The sequence below is a fragment of the Symphalangus syndactylus genome, chromosome 9, assembly GCF_028878055.3.
Source record: "Symphalangus syndactylus isolate Jambi chromosome 9, NHGRI_mSymSyn1-v2.1_pri, whole genome shotgun sequence".
NCBI lineage: Eukaryota > Metazoa > Chordata > Mammalia > Primates > Hylobatidae > Symphalangus > Symphalangus syndactylus.
This window is the reverse complement of record NC_072431.2, coordinates 136,150,883-136,163,268: the sequence shown is the minus strand read 5'-3', so window position 1 is coordinate 136,163,268 and position 12,386 is coordinate 136,150,883. Positions and strand designations below refer to the sequence as shown.

General features: G+C 37.5%; 1 long non-coding RNA gene across 3 annotated transcripts in view; it reads left to right on the top strand.

The window, feature by feature from the left end:
- LOC129490444 (uncharacterized) overlaps positions 1–12,386 on the top strand; it is a 153,983-nt gene that overhangs the window by 108,480 nt on the left and 33,117 nt on the right. Inside the window, exons 4-6 of one of the 3 annotated variants that reach the window (XR_010113775.1) lie at positions 2,005–2,121; positions 2,995–3,032; positions 3,518–3,569. The exons of 1 other annotated variant lie outside the window; for it this stretch is intronic. This is a non-coding gene — a long non-coding RNA (uncharacterized lncRNA). The remainder of the gene's footprint in view (positions 1–2,004; positions 2,122–2,994; positions 3,033–3,517; positions 3,570–12,386) is intronic. One more of the 3 variants, XR_010113774.1, reaches the window with a different exon arrangement.

The following is a 12,386-nucleotide window of genomic DNA, read 5'->3' as shown; positions in this document are numbered from 1 at the left end:
TACATGCTCAAGCTCCAGTAGACCTCTGGACACCAAAGGCTCAAATGAGATTTCCTGATGACAGTACTCTGTGTATTGTCAGGTGTCAATTGGCTGCGAGGGTAATGCATCCCTGAAGATAATAGAAGTTGTGCGTTTGGACCCTTTCAGACCTTGCTCTATGTGTCTCTATATGACTCTCCCTTTCGCTGGTTCTGATGGTATCTTTTTGCTATAACAAAATTGTCCTCACAAGTGTAGTGCCTTCTGGAGTTCTGTGAGTTTTTCTAGTGAATTATCAAAACTGAGGGGGTAGTGGGAACCCCTGACTTTGTAGCCAACTGATCAGAAGGTAAAGGAGGCTTGGTGCTATGGTTTGAATGTATCCCCTCCAAAACTCAGGTGTTGGCAATATGATGTGATAATATTAATAGGTAGAGTCTTTACGAGGTGATTAGGCCATGAGGGTTCCTCCCTTGTAAATGTGATTAAGGCCCCTGTAAAAGCAACTTCACTCATTGTTCAGTTGGTTTGCCCGTTCACCTCTGCCATGTGAGGACAGTGTTCCTCCCCTCCAAACGATGTAGCAACAAGGTGCCATCTTGGAAGCAGAAGAGTAGCCCATAGCAGACAACCAAATAGCCCAAGCCTTGATGTTGAACTTCCCAGAGCCCAGTGAAAATAAATATCTATTTTTTATAAATTACCGAGTCTCAGATATTTTGTTAGAGCAGCACAAAATGGACTACAACAAGTGGGGACCCCAGACTTGTGGCTAGTGTATAAAGTGACGGCATGCTTGTGGAGGACTGTGCCCTTTACCTATGAAGTTTGGCCCAACTCTCCCAGGCAGGAGGAATCACGGCATTTCACGAAATGGTTGGGTATCAATATACTATATAAATAAGCACAGATTTATTACAGAGCAACACAACTAATTAAGAAAGTGCACACTAAAATGGTATAGTATTATTGGAAATAGAAATATGCAAGAATGAGAGAGAATTAAAAACACATGGGAATTGAGATAGGATTTATTGCTAGTTTGATGACGTTGGTGCTATGAGACTAGACTGTTCAAATTCTTCCCTGCCACTTATCCCCACAGGGTTCATGATGTATCTCTAACAATAAGGAGCAGTAGAAAATGGGGAATCAAATAATAATCAACTGCTACCCTAATGCAGATATGAGGTAAATAAGAGGGTCATTAGGTCAGCAACTACATAGCTGCCTCGAAACAGGATGAGAAGGGAGGAGGCGGGTCTTGTTTACTCTGTTTAGCATGTGGAAAAAAGAAATAAGAAAGTACAATAGCAAAAGGAGAGCCTGGGTACACTGATGTGTACCTATAGTCCCAGCTACTTGGAAGGTTGAGATGGGTGGATTGCTTGAGCCCAGGAATTGGGGTCCAGCCTGGTCAACATAGTGAGACCCCATCTCTTAAAAAAAGAAAAGGGATACAATTAGATTCAAAAGAAGGGCTTACATTTCATCACTGAGGTGGTGGGATTATTTTTCTCTTTCCTGTTAAACTGAACAAAGGAAAAAAATTCTCCCCTTTCTGCTGGGAGATATCTAGCAGATAACAATTTTATGACAAGCAGTGAAGCAAAGCTGAGACATAGAAAGAACCTGAATCCTTGGTGACATAATTGAGTTGCTGACTCAATCAGTTATGAAGCCCATTCATCTCTGGACTTCTTGTTATGTGAATTAAGAAATGTTCTTATTGTTTGGAATCAAAGTCAAGGAATACATATCCTGTACCCATGCATTTTAAGTTATTATCAACCCATCCATTAGTAATCATAGCCAGTCTTCTTCTTTGTCCACTGAGTTATGTTTTCTTCTAAATAGAGTTCTCTTTTCCCTCTTTGGCAAGGTGGCATGTCACAGCCAGACCTACTGTACTAAAAACTCAAGTAGACTCAATGATATAATAAGAGCTAGGATATGGAAGCATATATGCTCTGGCACAGCACAGATTTTCTTTTTCTTTTTTCTTTTTTTTTTTTGAGACAGAGTCTCACCTGTTGGCCAGGCTGGAGTCCTATGGCGTGATCTCAGCTCACTGCAACTTCCACCTCCCAGGATCAAGCAATTCTCCTGCCTCAGCCTCCCAAGTAGCTGGGATTACAGGTGCGTGCCACCATGCCCAGCAAATTTTTTTGTATTTTTAGTAAAGAGGGGTTTCGCCATGTTAGCTAGGCTGGTAAACTCCTGACCTCAGGTGATCCACCCACGTTGGCCTCCCAAAGCACGGATTTTCCCATATGAAAATAATGTGCCTCCTAACCAGCCCAAGTAGCATAAAAGATACCAACTGGTGGGTCCACGTCTACCAGCCTGGAAGATTTTATTTCATTTGGAGACACAGTCATCACTAAACTTCAGGTGCACTGCCATAAAAAATATTAGGAGTTACCAGAGAGGCATCTACTAAGTTGCATGCTTCATCTCATATAATTTTGCTGGTTTGGTAATTTACAAAGTGAAAGTCACTTTGGACTAAATCCAAGTTGTCATTCTTATCAATATTTGAACTTGGAACATGTGTTCTGTTTTAGAGCTTTGCTTTTTTACTAACGAAGTTAGTGGCTGTGGGTGCAGAGGATGGCTGCATGATTCTCAAGGCAGGTATTCTTTTTGCTCTGATATAATTCAGAAGACACATGGCTTATCTTTGTACCATATCCAACACTGTTTTAGTCCTCAGTTTTAGGATTGGTTATTTTCTACCTAAAGGACTGGGACTGAGCACAGGGATAGAAATAAAAGAAATAGGAAGCAGGGATGAGCAGTAAGAGATGTCCAATGGTATACTTCTTTATCAGAACTATTCTAATATTTTGTCAAATATGCTATACCAGAATTCAATCCACCTAACTGGGGGATGTAAACTGTTCCTGGGTGGAGGAAAAAAGCTGAAGTCCACAATTCAGTGACTACTCCTAAAACCTTTACTTCCCTCACAGAGAATCAGACCCATATTTACTTCTCCATTTCCCCCAGAAGGTATTTCTATCAATCCCAATATGAAGAATGCAAAGGTAAGGACCCCCACTCAGTTTGCATCTCTTGGAATTTGGCTATATTACTGAGATTCATTAGGATTTTTTTTTTACTTACTAGTATGCTTTCTGAGGTGTTATAAGATCAGCATTGTTTCTGTTGACTTTTCCATTCTACTGAAGATCTTTATATTTTCTTATAATTCTAACATTTCAATTGAGGAGGATAGATTTAAAGACTAATAACCATGACAGTTTCAGCCTCTGATATTTCTAGAGGCAAATATTTCCTTACTACTTTGTGAGAAAAACCTTTCATTAATGGGTGTCTTTAATTACAAGAAACTTATTCCCTGTGTTGCATTAATAGTTGCCTTCCCAAAACTTCCCTCTGGAACAATGCATAATAAATCTACTTCATTTTCCAGAGGACTAGATTTAAATGTATAAAGAGTTATGTATTCTTCTTTCCAGGCATTATGAACATATCTAGTAACTTTATGTGTTCCTTTGAATACTTCTAGGATTTAAAAGTTTACAGACATCATCTGGATAACTTCATAATCATACAAGGAGGTAAGTGAGGTTCAAAACAGTTGATGAGGGAAAGCTCTACTTTAAATGCCAATTAATTAATGTGGGAGAAATGACAGAATTAGGACAATAGCATTTCACAAATTCTATTTAACTTATTGATTCAGACAAGATTTATCAAGGTTAAAATCCTTAGGTAAATGGATGTTGGGACACTGGACCTTCATTTTGTGCCAAGCTGATATTACACAGAATAATTTCTAATCACAAGTGATAAAATAAAATTACACAATAGCAGGTTCAGATTGTCGTTACTCCAGAGAATGTCAGTCTTATCAAATTAATGGTAAATGTACTAGAAGTTCTGTGTCTTCTGATGTGATAAAACATGAAGTACACAATATCATTTATGATATTCTTTTCATAGTGTTTCACCTGAATCCATCAAGCCTTTAAAATCACTTCCACAAGAGATGAAGTAAGAGGACACAACTGAACACATTCTTAAAAGATAGAATATTCCAGGGACCAACTGGCCTTTGGTTTTCAAAATTCATTTTTAAAAAAGACTGTTAAAAAATTAAATAACAGGCACACACACACACAATTCAAAAGATATGCACTAAGGTGTTAACAATGGGAATCTCTGGATGGTGGTATGTGACATTCTTTTTTTCTTTTGTCTGTATTTTTTATTTTTCTACAATGCACATGTATTGTTTCTCTAAGTATCATTAAGAAAATTAATAGTCAACCTGGCAAAATAGTTTGCCCAATCTGTATGAGATGTTTTTCAGACTCCCACCATATTTGATGTGTTCCCATGGTTGAACTCTTGTTTGCTATTGTCTTCCCTGAATTGTGAAGCCTACTATTTGGCAGTATGCCTCAGATATAATCTTACTTACCTGAGGTAAAATTTCTGACCTGGCCATTTTAAAGATTCTTAATAATGTTCAATTATAAAGGCAATTGAAGACTACACTGCCTTTTTGGAAGTTCAATAACATTGTTAGCTGTTTAGAATATAGTCTGTTGACTATTTAGAATAGATGTTAAGAACATAGGCTCTGGAGATCTTAGGAAAATTGCTGAAACTTATTTAAGCCTTAATTTTCTTATCTGCAAAGTGAAGAAAATACCAGAACCTATTTCAAAGGGCTGTTTTAAAGGTTAAATGAGATAACACAGCAAAACACTTGAGTATAACGTTCAGTTGACAGTATATAAAAATAAATTTGAGCAATTATAATAATTATTGTGTTCATATAAAATATCAGAATAAACATTGTATCATTTAGACTCCCTCCAATACCTCAAAATTAATTTGACCAAAAGTGTTATATTTAGCCACTTTCTTGGTGAAAATCTTTTAATCAAAAGAATAGGATTAAATAAGCAATTTTCTTAATCTGGTAACTATAGCACTGTATCTCTTTTTTAATTCCATAACAAATTCTTTAAGTAACTCATTAACATTAAATCTTTCGAGTGTTTAGGACCTGTGCGGTCCCAAAAAGCACCCACTTAAGTGGAATAACCCCAAGAATTCAGGATAAAGTTTCTGGGATTTTCATAGTACAGTGACATTCCTTGAGAACACAGAACATTTATTGAGGTACCTGAATAATTGAAGTCCCCAAGTAGCTAATCAGAACCACACAATTTACTCTGTGTAGGGTGAAGATATTCACTACTAGCTAGTGGAATCACGGTCCTCAAATGCAGGAGGCGATAACATCAGAATTTTGTGAGAACATCTATTAAACTGAACACATAGACAGTTATCTATGTGAGAGGTAAAGTGATGGAGAATAAGTTTAAAACATTTGATGTCCCTCCAAACCCCACAATAGCCCACGAACTGAAAAATAGAAGCTGAATAACTTTATGGGCCTGCCTGCTTCTGCTGTGCCACTCTGCAGCAGAACTTTAAAGCAAAACATTTCTTAGAGTTTTACACTGGATATATTAATGAAATCACTATTTTGCTGCATATTAAACAAGATTCCTTCCACTGCAAGTACAGAAACTCAAGAAATTTAAACAATAATGAAGTATATTGACTCATCACTGAGTCTAGAGGTAGAACAGACTTCAAAGTTGGCTTAATCTGGCAAGCACTAGCTTTCTTTCCCAAAGCTGGTTCTTAGGCTCTGTTCTCTGTTGGCTTCACAAAATGGCAGTCCCAGCTTCACTAGTGCATAACTTCTTCCAACAGCTCTCACTTAAAGGTAAACAAACATTTTCCAGAAACTCTCAACAAGTTCTCCTTGACCTCACTAGCCAGTACTGTGTCTTATTCCTCATTCCTGAACCAATCATTAGCAAAGGAATAAGATTACTCCTAAGACACATAGCTTCTGGTAAGGTAGCCGTGGATGTATAAATGAAAATGGGGTGCTCTTGGGAAGAGGGAAATAAATATTGGGTGGGTAATCAACAAGGCATCATCAAAAAACTTTCTGGGGGTTGAATGGAGCAGGAAAATTTTTCAGCATAGTTTTTCATACAATACTTGGCTTTTAAACAGTTAAGAAATAAAAGAATCCACATCTTTCCTCATTTGATTTCCCCCTTGCTGAAATTACAATAATAATTTTTTTTTTTTTTGAGATGGAGTCTCTGTCACCCAGGCTGGAGTGCAGTGGCCCAATCTTGGCTCACTGCAACCTCTGCCTCCTGGGTTCAAGCGATTCTCCTGCCTCAGCCTCCGTGGTAACTGGGATTACAAGCACCTGCCATCACGCCTGGCTAATTTTTGTATTTTTAGTACAGATGGGGTTTCACCACATTGGCCAGGTTTGTCTCAAACTCCTGACCTCAGGTGATCTGCCCACCTTGGCCTCCCAAAATGCTGGGATTGCAGGCATGAGCCACTGCACCCTGCCTACAGTAATAATTTTGAGTGAGAATAACAATATTTTGTGTAGACTATCTCCAGCCAGGTTGTAGAATACTCAAACGGCTCTGAACACTTTCAGGTTGTTTGGAGTTTGGAAAAACCTAAGTGGTGATTTTCCCTGAATTTTTAGGATGTGAAATTTTTTTAAAGTGGAAATGCAATCTGTATATAATAACCTAGACTTCAAAATATTGTTATGTAACAGCTATTTGATGTTTGACAAGTTTTTGACACTCTTTAATGAGCCAGTTTACATCTTTAATCTTATAAATAAATTTACTAAGTACAAATCTGAGCACTAAGTATGGTAAGTTCGGCGTTTTATCCTTAAAGGGGTGGAATGGCATCTAAATTCAGAAAACCACTTAATTTTCTTAAAGTGAAAACATATCCACACGCCTTAGTGATTTCAGTCTCAGTACTTTTTCTTTGACTTTCATTTTTTTTTAAACCAAATTAACAACCATTTTTTTTCTATTATTAGGCATTTCTAAGTTATTGTTTATGGAGAAATGACTTGAGCTCAGGAGAGCTGGATACAAGTCTTAAGCTAGTGATGAGGTCTTAGGAAAGCCACTTTGCCTCTCCAAATTATAGTTTTCTTTTCAGCTTGTTAGACTCAATGAATCATTTATTCATTCATTTAATGAACATCTACTGACTGCCTATTGTGGTTTGGAGAATTAAAAAATAATAATAACACTTTGTCCTTGCTTTCAAGGAGTTCATAATAAAGTGACACAGGTGGTACATAGCACAAGGGAATTTTTCTGAGTTAAGTACAGCAATGGAGATGTGAATGGGGTCTTTTGGAAATATCTAGAAGGGATACTTAAGTCAACTTCAGGTTGGAGATGAATGAAGGGAAAGTTTCCCTGGAGATCACGATATTTGAGCTGAGAATGAATAGGCAATAGCTAGGTAAAGGCTGGTTGGGGAGGAGTTGAAAAAATTCACAAAAGGAAGATAGTATGAACAAAGGTATGAAGACACAGCCTGGTATAAAGGGATATTGTAAACAATTCATTGGAGAAAAAATTGTGAAGCAGAGAGTAGGAAAGAAGAATGTTGGAGAGGTGTGCAGGAGCCAGAAGGCTTTGTGAGACTTTTTCCCTGGTAGGTGATAATTCAATAAAATATGTTATTTAAGGGTCAGAGGGAAACACATCAAGTTTTCCTGACATCTCGTTCTAGCCTTCTTTAATTTTATTTATTTTATCTTTAACATTTAAAACAGTATGAAGGAAGTGTTCTATAGGGTTTATCCTATAATATTCTAGCTTCCCAATCTCACTACCATGGAATTATTTTTAGTATGGTGCTAGGATATTTATTGAATCTGAGCTTTTTTTTTTTTCTTAACTGAATGAAAAAGAATTGTGAAGCTTTTTTTGTTTCAAGGAAACACAATTGTTTTGAATTAGTAGAGTGTTTGTCAAAGGAGTTCAGCAAAGCCCCACTATTACCCTGGAGTATGTAATTCTCAGTATAGTTTTCTTTCTATTTTCATAAGGTTAACTGTTTCTCCATGTAAAACAAACTTAATAACTAGCAGGGTTATCCTTTGCCTTTGCATCTTCTATTACATATAAAACTTTTGATATTAAAAATGATTTTTCTCCTCCATCATTTCTTTCTCCTCCTTCCCTTCCTCCCCCTCCTCCTTCTTTCACTTATAAAAGTCTCCTCTCAAGATAAAAATTCTAGAAATGAGATTCATTAAGCTATTATCAGATAATGGGAGCATAAGTTATCTGACTATTAGATGCCCATTGAAAAGGGAAATATGCTTACAGTCCAAGGTCAAGTGACCAGAGGTGGAGAAGGGCCTGGATGTCTGAGAAGGAAGGGCCAAATATACACTCTCCCTCTTCACTGGAGAGAGCCACTTTCAACCAGCATGGTTTTTTTCTGGTAAAGCAAGCCAATGTTAAGAACTACATAATGCTTAACAAAATAATTGAAGGGTCTATTATTCAAAAGGGAGAAAGACTAAAGTCACTAAATAGAAGAACATGTCCTCAATATGACTGTAGGCAATATTCTCTTAGAAAATAATGAAATGTTTGTCTTGGTGATATGGTTACGTTTCTTAAGTGAATAGGAAAAGTATTTTGCATCTCTCTGTGATGGGGAAACTGACCTGAAATTGGAGCATTCATAGTCATCTTCATCCTTGATTATGGGATGAGTGTCCACATCCCAACTCTTTCTCTCTTTTTCTTGAATGAACAGATAAGAGATTCCATAAGTCCTGACAAAGAGGGGAACACATAGCTCTCAGAACTTCCCAGGAGGGAAAGTGGAGTCACTGAGGAACTTGGAGGTTTGATTATGGAGGTTTGAACAAAGAGAGAGAAGGGTGAGGGCTGTTTATAAGGTAGTGAGGGAGAAAGCATACGTTAGGAGCATCTTTCTCATGAGGCTTAAGTCCAGAAGTGCTTTCCCAGGTGCTCTATAAATGAATGGTGAAGTCAAAGAGAATTACTGTAACTTCTATTCCTCCTCATACCCTACAAGGTTGGCTTTATGGATGTGCAACCTATATAGTTGCACAGAACACATTATCAGAAAGGTTCTGCACTTGGTTTAATAATCTACTCTTACTGTCTTGAAGTTGTTACTTTTTTCTTTAAATTTATATTTTTTAAGTGAAGTGCAATAGGATGATGGAGCCTGAACACAGGATATGGCAATAAGCATGTGTGCTGCCATTATTTGCCACCCCACTCCCACATAATGTTCAGTATGCCCCATAAGCACAGAATTTCTCTGGACCCATGATGGGTGGGAATGCAGTGAGACTCAAAGCAAGTACAAGGTGAGTTTGTTACATCTATGTCTAAGCAGAAGTTGACAGCTGCAAGAGGCGAGTGTTTGAACTAGAATGTGCTTTGAATGCAGAAAGAAGGCAATGGTGAAGAGACAACCTACGGAATAGGAAAAAGTATTTGCAAACCATACAATTGATAAGAGATTAATATCAAAAATATATAAGGAACTCGAGAACTTGAACAATTCAATAGCAAGAAAACAAATAACCCAATTTAAAAATGGGCAAAGGATCTGAATAAACATTAAAAAAAACATACATATGGCCAACAGGTATATGCAAAAAAGCTCAATGTCACTAATCATCAGAGAAATGCAAATTAAAATCACAATGAGATATCTCCTCACACCTGTTAGAACAGCTACTATCAAAAAGACGAAAGACAAGTGTTGGTAAGGATGTGCAGAAAAGGGAAACTTTGTACACTGTCGGGGGGAATGTAAATTAGTGCAGCCATTATGGAAAACAGTTTAGAAGTCTCTCAAAAAATTATAAATGGAATTACCTAAACCTGCTACTGGATATACATCCAAAATATTGAAATCAGTATATTGAAGAGATGTCTGCATGCCCATGTGCATTGCAGCTTTATTCACAATAGCCAATAAGTGGAATCAACCTAAGTGTCCATTGACAGATAAATGGATAAAGAAAACCCGGTATATATACACAATGGAATACTATTTCAGCCTTTAAAAAGAAGGAAATCCTGCCATTTTGTGACAACATGGATGAATCTGAAGGACATTATGTTAAGTAAAATAAGCCAGGCACAGAAAGACCAATACTGCATGATCTCACTTACATGTGGAATACAAAAAAGTCAAACTCACAGAAGCACGGAGTAGAAAGGTGGTTACCAGGTGCTGGAAGTGTGAGGGGTGGTGCGAGATGTTGGTCAAGGAATATTCGCATTTCAGTTAGACAGAAGGAATACGTTCAATAGATCTATTGTTCAACATGGTGACTATAGTTAATAACAACATATTGTTTATTTCAAAATTGCTAATACAGCAGATTTTAAGTGTTCTCACCATTAATAGTAACTATTTTATGTGTTTGTTGGCTGCATAAATGTCTTCTTTTGAGAAGTGTCTGTTCATATCCTTTGCCCACTTTTTGATGGGGGTGTTTTTTTTCTTGTAAACTTGTTGAAGTTCCTCATAGATGCTGGATATTAGCCCTTTGTCAGATGGATAGATTGCAAAAGTTCTCTCACATTCTATAGGTTGCCTGTTCACTCTGATGATAGTTTCTTTTGCTTTGCAGAAGTTCTTTAGTTTAATTAGATCCCATTTGTCAATTTTGGCTTTTTTCGCAATTGCTATTTGTGTTTTAGTCATGAAGTCGTTGCCCGTGCCTATGTCCTGAATCGTATTGCCTGTGTTTTCTTCTAGGGTTTTTATGGTTTTAGGTTTTACATTGAAGTCTTTAATCCATCTTGAGTTAATTTTTGTATAAGGTATAAGGAAGGGGTCCAGTTTTAGTTTCCTGCATATAGCTAGCCAGTTTCCCAGCACTATTTATTAAATAGGGAATCCTTTCTGCATTGCTTGTTTTTGTCAGGTTTGTCAAAGATCAGATAGTTGTAGATGTGTGGTGTTATTTCTGAGGTCTCCATTCTGTTCCATTGGTGTATATATCTGTTTTGGTACCAGTACCATGCTGTTTTGGTTACTGTAGCCTTGTGGTGTAGTTTGAAGTCAGATAACATCATGACTCCAGTTTTGTGGTTTTTGCTTACAATTGTCTAGGCTATCTGGGCTCTTTTTTGGTTCCATAAGAAATTTAAAGTAGTTTTTCTAATTCTGCAAAGAAAGTCAGTGGTAGCCTCGTGGGTATAGCACTGAATCTAGAAATTACTTTGGGGGGTATGGCCATTTTCACAATATTGATTTTTCCTATCCATGAGGATGGAATGTTTTTCCATTTGTTTGTGTCCTTTCTTATTTCCTTAAGCAGTGGTTTGTAGTTCTCCTTGAAGAGGTCCTCATCACTGGTCATTAGAGAAATGCAAATCAAAACCACAATGAGACACTATCTCATGCCAGTTAGAATGGTGATTATTAAAAAGTTCGGAAACAAGAGATGCTGGTGAGGCTACCAAGAAATAGGAATGCTTTTACACTTTTGGTGGTAGTGTAAATTAGTTCAACCATTGGGGAAGACAGTGTGGTGATTCCTCAAGGATTAGAACCAGAAATACCGTTTGACCCAGCAATCCCATTACTGCATCTATACTCAAAGGATTATAAATTATTCTACTATAAAGACATATGCACACTTATGTTTATTGCAATACTATTTACAACAGCCAAGACTTGGAACCAACCCAAATGCCCATCAGTGATAGACTGGATAAAGAAAATGTGGCACATATACACCATGGGATTCTATGCAGCCATAAAAAAGAATGAGTTCATGTCCTTTGCAGGGACATGGATGAAGCTGGAAGCCATCATTCTCAGCAAACTGCAAACTAATACAGGAACAGAAAACCAAACACTGCATGTTCTCACTCATAAGTAGGAGTTGAATAATGAGTACACATGGACACAAGGAGAGGAACATCAATCACCAGGCCTGTTAGGGGGTGTGGGACAACAGGAGGGAGAGCATTAGCACAAATACCTAATGCATGTGGGGCTTAAAACCTAGATGACGGGTTGATGGGTTCAGTAAAACACCATAGCACATGTATACCTATGTAACAAACCTGCATGTTCTGCACACGTACCCCAGAACTTAAAGTAAAATAAAATAAATAAATAAATAAAAATAGGCCGGGCACAGTGGCTCACACCTGTAATCCCAGGACTTTGGGAGGCCGAGGTGGGTGGATCACGAGGTCAGGAGATCAAGACCATCCTGGCCAACATGGTGAAACCCCATCTCTACTAAAAAATACAAAAATTAGCTGGGCGTGGTCGCACATGCCTGTAGTCCCAGCTACTCGAGAGGCTGAGGCAGGAGAATCACTTGAAACTGAGCAGCAGAAGTTGTAGTGAGCCAAAATCGTGCCACTGCACTCCAGCCTGGCGACAGAGCAAGACTCCATCTCAAAATAAATAAATAAATAAATAAATAAATAAATAAATAAATAAATAAAATAAAAAATAAA